Source organism: Ailuropoda melanoleuca, chromosome 2 (assembly GCF_002007445.2).
Source record: "Ailuropoda melanoleuca isolate Jingjing chromosome 2, ASM200744v2, whole genome shotgun sequence".
NCBI lineage: Eukaryota > Metazoa > Chordata > Mammalia > Carnivora > Ursidae > Ailuropoda > Ailuropoda melanoleuca.
Window position 1 is genome coordinate 33,072,821 of NC_048219.1, and position 7,015 is coordinate 33,079,835.

The 7,015-nt window shown below is 46.4% G+C and overlaps 1 long non-coding RNA gene across 1 annotated transcript in view; it reads right to left on the minus strand.

Annotated features, from left to right (window-relative positions):
* LOC117800821 overlaps nucleotides 1–6,811 on the minus strand; it is a 19,512-nt gene extending 12,701 nt beyond the window's left edge. The window contains exon 1 of the long non-coding RNA XR_004623183.1: nucleotides 6,637–6,811. This is a non-coding gene — a long non-coding RNA (uncharacterized LOC117800821). The remainder of the gene's footprint in view (nucleotides 1–6,636) is intronic.
* Between the last annotated feature and the right edge of the window lie 204 nt (nucleotides 6,812–7,015).

The window sequence follows — 7,015 nt, forward strand, 5'->3', positions numbered from 1 at the left end:
AGTCGCACAGAGAGCAAGAAGCAGAGCGGGGGCGGGAGTGGGGAGAACCGCGATTTCCGGACTCCCGGCCCGGGGGTGCTTTCTGCTGGGGGCGGGAGCTCTGTTTGCACACAGGTTTCCTTGGACAACTACTGCTGATCTTTGTCACTCCGCCAGCCAAGTGGGGGCGATTCTGAGTAATCGTAGGCTACTAGAGCGGCTGGGGCTAAAAGCGAAAAAGACACGCGGGCGACGGGCTGGGAGGGCGGCGGGTGGACAGTCCAGGCGCCGGCGCAGGCGGGGCCACCGCCGAGTCTCCGCAGCGGGAGCGCACCGGCTGCTTCCTGCTCTAGCTCCTGTCCGCTGTCCCCTGGGGGTGGGGGTGGGGGGCGCAGGACCAGAGCTCTGGGACAATGCCCGGCTACATGCCCACTAGAACTATCCCCAGCCGAGCAGCTGCCGCCCTGACCCCCTGGTCCCAGCAGGGGCTAGGAAGACGCGCCAGCATTTGCCCCAGGCACCTGGGACCAGAGGCCCTCTCCTTGTGTGGGGACAGACAGTGTGTCAGGCCTGGGCTTAAATCTGATCCTGATATTTGCAAATCATCAGGCCCTGAGAAAATTACTTAAGCTCTCACTCTCAGTTTCTGTATCCATAAAATGGGGGTAAGCAACACTTACCTCATGTAATTGCTATGAGAAGTAAATGCGTTCCTATCTGTGAAGGCCTAGAATATTTAAAAAACCAATTAAATGCTATGTTTTGCCCTTAATGTTAGGCGGGCCTGGGTAGGAATTTAAGTTAGGCCAATTAGGAACTAGCTGACCTGGCAGGTGTACTTCTTCAGTTACCCCACGTAGAGAAGGGAGCTTTATTACCCTTTACATCACAGGGTGTGAGGACAGATGAACGCCCCGGTATGTGGCAAGTCCACAGGTGTTTATGTTTGCAACTTTCATTGTTTGCCAGCGATGTCTTAGGCATTTTGCACTTATTAGCTTATTTAATGCATAATTACAGTATGAGGGAGGTATCACTGTTATCCCATTTCACAAGTAGGAAACCAAGGCACAGAGAGGTTGAGTTACTCATTGAAGCTCACACAGCTACTAAGTAGGATTTGCATCCATAAAATCTGGCTCCACCCTCCATGTTCCTGACACCGACTGGATGTACCAGGCATTATGCTAGGCCATGGGGATGCATCCAGGAAGAACAACTAACAGTCACCTCCTTAACAAAGGGCACGGAGTCCTTTCTGAGCTTACTGGCCTTCCTTATACATACTTAGGCACTGCACACAATTCATTCTATTTTATGCACACATTGTGTGGTCCTGGTACACAGGAAGTACTCAGCATTGTTTGTTTCCCTCTTCCTGTATGTTTGGGGGTCCAGCTACAAGTACTTCCATGGAATATGGACATTAGGTGTTTTACGTGATTGAGTCCTCAGTGTCTGTAGGTGCTTTGCACACCTGAGTTCCTCCTTATCTGTACTTAGTGATCTTCCAGTTAAATAGACTGAAACAGCACACTCTTAAGGTTTAGACCTTTAATAATAATTGCTTCTACCTCTGAGAATTACTGTCTGTGCTGTGGGGTTCCCAGAACTGAGGGTGAATTTACTGCATTTATCACTTAATCATTTCCCAGCTAGCTTATGACTACAACACCTTTGGTCAAAGCTGCAGAATTCTTCTTCTCCTCCCCTCCCTCGGTGAGGTCCCTGTGATAACTCTTGCTGGAAATGGTTAAAGCTATTAAATAGAGAATGCAGATCTTCTCGTGAAGCAAATGTAAGCTGTCGTTACATTAATCGCTTCAATGTTATGATCACTTCAAGCTTGGCTTTTGCATTTGAAACCTTGAGTTAAATGTGGAAAGCGGGGAAAAAAAAAGGATAACGGTTAGAAATAAGAGCGTGCAGTGGGTAGGTTTCCAGAGTCATAAAAAATAGCTTTAAATTTTAGAAAGATTTTAAGCCTGGTTTGATTCCAGGCAGCATCCCCTAAGTTCCCATCATTCATCGTGGGCGCATTCTAAAGGGTCAAAACCACCTTTACACAATTCAGGGAACTCGATTGATGACATAGTATTAAATCTTGAGTTTCTCCTTGTAAATGAGATGGCCTGTGGGGAGCATTCAGGGCATGGTAGGCACTCAAGGGGAATCTGTTTAAACTGCAGACTGGGATGCAGTTGAAGACTTTACCCTCAGCTGACATTTATTGGGCACCTACTGTGTGTCAGTTGCTTGGAATTCCATTGTTTCAAATAAACCTCACGATAAACCTGGGGGGAAAATATGTTGTAGAAGTTGACCCTTCAACAAGTTCATTCACTTGCCTATCTCACCAGAGAATAAGGGGCAGAGTCTGGGTTGGAATTTGGGTCTGACTCCAAGTTCATTGTCTGAGTCATGGCACCACTCTGCTTTTCCTGTGTGCCTAGCAGTTGGTCATCCTAGAACTGGAGGCTAGAGACAGAGGGGTCTTTAAGATCAGCCCACCAGGGTTTCTCAGCCTCTTTTATAATCCAGGTCACCCACGATAAACACAACATGCTCACATCCTTTTAATGAGTTTCACGTTAAAAATAATTTAAATATCAAGATTCAAAACAAATCAAAGCAAAAGGACAAAGTTTTCAGCATTTTGTTTTTCAGCAAATTAAGCCTCCTTGGAGCTTCTGGTTTCAGCTCCTCACCTCTGTCTTCAGGGGAGAGCTGCTCATCTGACCCCCACCCCCAGCTCATTTACTTCCCGGGAACTTGAGCCCAGAGAGGAGTGACTCACTTATGACATGACCAGCACTTGAACTCAGGTCTGTCTGACTCCAAGTGCTGCGCCTTGTCTAAACGCTCTGCTTACCACCTCTCAGTTGGATCTGTCACCATGACCTATCTCAAGGTCCACACTTCCAGCCAACTTTGTTATCTGTAGTTCCAGGATATGTCATCCTTCCAGGCCTTTGCTCAGACTGTTCCTCTGCCTGAAAGCCCTCACCCCGCATCATCTCCCGTGTGCTGGGTGAGCTCCTATTCATTAAGATTCAACTGAAATGCAGCTCTCTCAAGGAAGTCTTTTGGACTCCCACCTATATCCAAAATAAAGGGAACTGACTCCTTTTCCCTGCCTGCCTATGTAGTGTATCTCCCAGTATTTGCTAACACTTAAGTGTTGTTTGCAAGCCTCTCTCTCTCTCTCTCTGGCTCTCACTCTCTCTTATCACTTTTGGCCTCTACCACCACTACTATCAAAATTATGGTGGTTGGGGTTGAACCACATCTTTATATTCTTTCAGCAGAATGCCTGAAATGTATATGAAATAGTATATGTAAATGTATATGAAATAAATATACACAAAGGTCACTATCAGGTGGTTTTACTGTAATGGTCTGAAGACTTCACCCAGGCTATAAGCTCTTATGGACAACTCTCCTCTGTTGAGCCAACAGGGAGCCACTTTTTGAAGTAGAAACTTCCTTGGCCCACAAGTAACAGAGACTTGCTCACGGGATTGAAGCTGTCGATCTCCCAGTTTCCAGGCCTTTCCTTTTGTAGTCTTACCCTGGGAAGGTTTGATTTTATAAACAAGAGGCTGGGGAGAAAAAGATTTTTGTTTTGTTTTTTTTTTTTCATTAATTCTTTGTTTATTCCAAAAACATTTGTTCCTGTCCCCCAGGTGCTACTTGGACATCATGGATACAGCAGTGAGCAAGATAGACAAAATACCTACTCTCAGGACATTTACATTCTCCTGGGGGAGAAAGACAGTAAATAAGTAAATAATAAACATATCAGTTCAACTGGTAATAAATATTATGAAGAGAGAACAAGACCACAAAAGATGGATGGTGTGGGGGATGGGCAGATGATTTTCAGATGGTGAGGTCAAGAAAGGCTCTTTGAAGAAGCAGCGTTTCACAGAACCCAGAACGTCATGAGGGAGGGAGCCAGGTAAAGATTTATGGGCAGTGCATTTCAAGCAGAGGGGGCAGCAAGTGCAAAGGCCCTGAGGCAGAAACGACTGGACACATTGAGGAACAATACAGTGGCTGAAGTGAAGAATGGACAGTGTCTGGGGTAGGTCTTGGGTTGTTTCCAGTGGCAGCGGCTGGGGTCAGATGATTATTTGGTAGGTGAGATAAGATTAGCCATGGCAGCTTGTTCTGAGTTCAGCTACACTGCAGGTGAGTGAACGAGTGAATGAATGGAACGTGGCTGATCAGCCAGGAAACTGGACTGAACACCTTGGTCGTATTTTGATAGTTTTAGATCAGCAACAAATGGAGGTTTGTGGAGCAAAATATAAGAACAATATGATTTTTAAAATGCATTTGAATGATCAAAATAGAACAAAGAATGAGTTTCTCAGTGTATGAGAGGTGGCATTTTAGTGTTTATTCTTCATAAAGGAATCTGTCTGATCCATCCCACCAGTTATTTTAACTGAAATCTAAGTTGCTTTCACTGCAAGTTTGGGGATGGCACTGAGATGCCACTTACAGAGAGTGGGTAGCTTCAGCTTGACTCTCCTGGGGGTCCCTGGAGTGTGGGTCAAATCCCGAAGTTATTTCCACCCAAAGCCAGGGAGCTAGAGCACCTGATGGTTTCCCCAAGAGTAGCTGCTGGCCATGGCCACTGAAGGCACACAAAGGGGGGTGCACCCCACCCCCACTCTGGGAAACAATTCAAACGAATCCCAAGGGAATGTGGTTGGCACAGTGACATTATCTGATACAATAAGGCAGACTAAAAGAGGATGATCTGGAAGCTCTTTTGTCTCAGGGCTGCCTCACACATGTAGTATTCATACTATAGGGATTATAGGATTCAGGAGAGTTAAGGGAGAACCGGGGGCCCAGGCTCCCCAGGCACAGTTTGCAATCTTCAGCTTTGCTTTTACTCAGTCTGGAGGGCAGATAAATACACACTTTACTCCAAAAGGGCAGGGAAACAATGTAAAGGCAGAAGGACCTAGATTCAGATTCCATCTTCATCTTAGAATGTGTGGAGTGCTGGGTGACCTTCAGCATGTTAATTAACCTCTCTGAGCCTTGATTTTTCTCTTCTAGTACATTTAATCATTCCCAGGCCCAGACTTTTACCACCACATTGCTTTGTCTTTGTGGGTCCCTGATTGTGCCTACGATGTCTCTGAAAGCACGAACGTGCTAACCTCTGTTTTTCAGGAACCAAATGAATTCTGGCTTAAGATAGTGCGTAATTGATATTCTTGCTTTGTAAATCATTCAGCCTTTACTTTTCTTGCTTTATTTCTTGTAATTACAGGATCTTAGTCAAGAAACCTTGAAATGTGTTTGCAGAGGAGCAATTTTATACCTTCCTTTAGAACCTAAAGAGAACTTTTAAAAGGGAGAATTGCCTTTTTAATTTTTTTTTTTTTTTAAAGAGAGAGCGAGTACTAGTCAGTGCATGGTGGAGGGGAAGGGAGGGGCAGAGGAAGAAGGAGGGAGAGAATCTTTTAAGCAGGCTCCTTGCCCAGCACGGATCCCTATGTGGGGCTTCACCTCACGACCCTGAGATCAATGACTTGAGCCGAGATCTAGAGTCAGACGCTCAACTGACGGAATCACCCAGGCGCCCCAAGAATTGCCTTTTAATGTCAATACTTGGAGGTGGCACCAGTGAGGATCTAAGAGCTATTAGAAGGAGGGGGAGCCTGGATGTCCAATATGCTGGTGGGGCTTCTTAGGGACAGGCCCGCTCCCAAGTGACTGGCAACCCTGAATAAGTGTGGTGCTAAATGAATAAGTAAATGGTTTGTTCCATGTCAGATGATAGGAAAAGTGTGTGCTTCTCTGAAGGCTGTGCTCTAGCCCCAGTTCCACCTCTTGGGTTTGTCCCTCACCCTCTTCAGATTCTACTTCTTCATCTGTAAAGTGGGGAGGCTCTGACTTGCCTAATCTACCTCCTTGGGTCATTTCAAGTCTCAGATGTAATGCAAAAGCCCCTGTTTGTGAATGCGATAATGCACGGAACAAGCGCGATAAAGTCCCTCTACACCCTTTCTGCAACACACTAGGAACTAGCGTGACCTCAGGAAAATCCTATAGTGGGCTCCTGGGTGGCTCAGTCAGTTAAGCGTCCGCTCAGGTCATGACCCCAGGGTCCTGGGATCGAATCCCGCATCAGGCTCCCCACTCGGTAGGGAGTCTGCCTCTTCCTCTGCCCCTCCCTGCCACTCATGCTTACTCTCTCTCTCTCAAAAATAAATAAATAAAATCTTAAAAAAAAAAAAAAAAGAAAATCATATAGTTTTACTAAAGTCTCCGTTTTCTCAACTGTGCAATGGAGGTAATACCTGTCTTGCCAGATCCATAAGGGATTCAATGAGACAGTGAGTGAGAAAGCATCTTACAATTGGTAGAGTCCCCAAAGTAAACCAACGGTTACTTCCTTTTCTTCATCCTGCCTGTCGTTATTATATTGCTTCCTCCCTGAGAAGCCCTTGAGCGTGGCCCCTCCTCGCTCCCTCCTCATCAGGGTGCTGCTAAGTCCGAGCCCAGGCTTGTGAGTCAGAGACTTCTGCTTCCATCTGGGCCCTACCAGCTACTAGCTAGTGTGGGACCCTGGGTTCGCCACTTAACCTCTCTGAGCATCTTCGAAGAACTCAGAACCATGCGACCTACCTTGGAGGTGTTTGTGCTAAGACTCGACCAGGACAGCATGTGTGTGCATCCAGAAGAGCATCTGGTAGAAGTTCAATCAGTGCTAATTACTTCTCTGGCCAACCGTCTTCCTCCTCTTGGACCTTGAGATTGAAATCGACAATGAGGTGGCCGCTGTGGGGGGTTGGTCTGGTTTATTCCTAAAGCTATTTGTCACATGCTAAGCTGAATCATGATGAGTTGCATGAGTTCCTTTCTCCATTGGGCTGTGAAGTCCCCAAGAAGAGGAGGTGTGGCTTGCAGTTCTAACCCTTGGTGTGGGACGTGTATGCTCTTCTAGGCACAGACGAGAGAGCTCGGATGTCGGGCCACACAGATCTGGTTCGAATTACTCTCTACT